Below are 1009 nucleotides of genomic sequence, written 5' to 3'. Positions count from 1 at the left end.
GGGATATCCTTTGTAGGTAACTTGCTGTTTTTCTCTTGCCAGTCTTAGTATCTTGTCTTTTTCTGTGGTTTTGGTCAATCTGGCTATACTGTGTCTTGGAGAAGATCTTCTTGGGTTAATTCTATTTGGGGTCCTCTGTACTTCTTGGGAATGGATCTTTGAGTGCCTCTCCAGGTGTGGAAAGTTTTATTGCAAGATTTCAAGGAATAGATTATCAATGCCCTTATGAGTTTCTTTGCCTTCCGGGATGCCTATTATCCGGGTGTTCGGATGTTTAATTGTATCTACTATTTTTCCTATATTAATCTCAAATTTTGGGGCCATTTTCTCAGTCTTCATGGTGGATTTTTCTAGGCCAGCCATTTTCTCTTTTTTTTTTTATTTTCTGTATGATCTAGTCTACTTTTAATACTTTCAAGGGAAATTTTGACTTCTTATATTATAGCCTTCATCTCTAACAGTTCCATCTGATTCTTTTGTAATGTGTGAAATTCCTCTTTTAGATCTTGCATGAATTTTTTCACCTCCTGGAACTCTTCAACTCCTTTCTCCTTCGTCTTCAGCAGTTCCTTGTCTCTCTTCTCTTCCATCTCTTTTAGCTTTGCCATTATGAATGTTATGAATTCTTTATCAGACATTTCCATGACTTCCATTGAACTATGTGTAGATGAAGAGGAGTTATACTTTGTCCTTGGAGGAGAGATATTTTATGACTCCCCCATATTTCTTGCGATCCTGCAGTGATTTCTTGTCATCTTGTGGATGGTCGATTTCATCCCAAACTTGGAAGTTCAATCTCAGGGTCGAGGAGTGTGTAGAAAAGGAAACAGAGAGAAGGAAACAAAAGCAACAAGAGAAAAAAAAAAAGGAAAAGAAAAAAGAAACAAAAAAGACATCAAACAAAAAAAGATGAAAAAATGAAGAGAAAAACTTTTAAATAACACTAAAAAAATTAAAATTCAAAAATTTTTTAAAAAATTAGAAAACAGTGGCTCACTCGCGTGCCACA

This window comes from Tupaia chinensis, unplaced genomic scaffold (genome assembly GCF_000334495.1).
Source record: "Tupaia chinensis unplaced genomic scaffold, TupChi_1.0 Scaffold145163_1, whole genome shotgun sequence".
NCBI classification, from domain to species: Eukaryota; Metazoa; Chordata; class Mammalia; order Scandentia; family Tupaiidae; genus Tupaia; species Tupaia belangeri.
Note: the sequence above shows the minus strand (reverse complement) of the source record.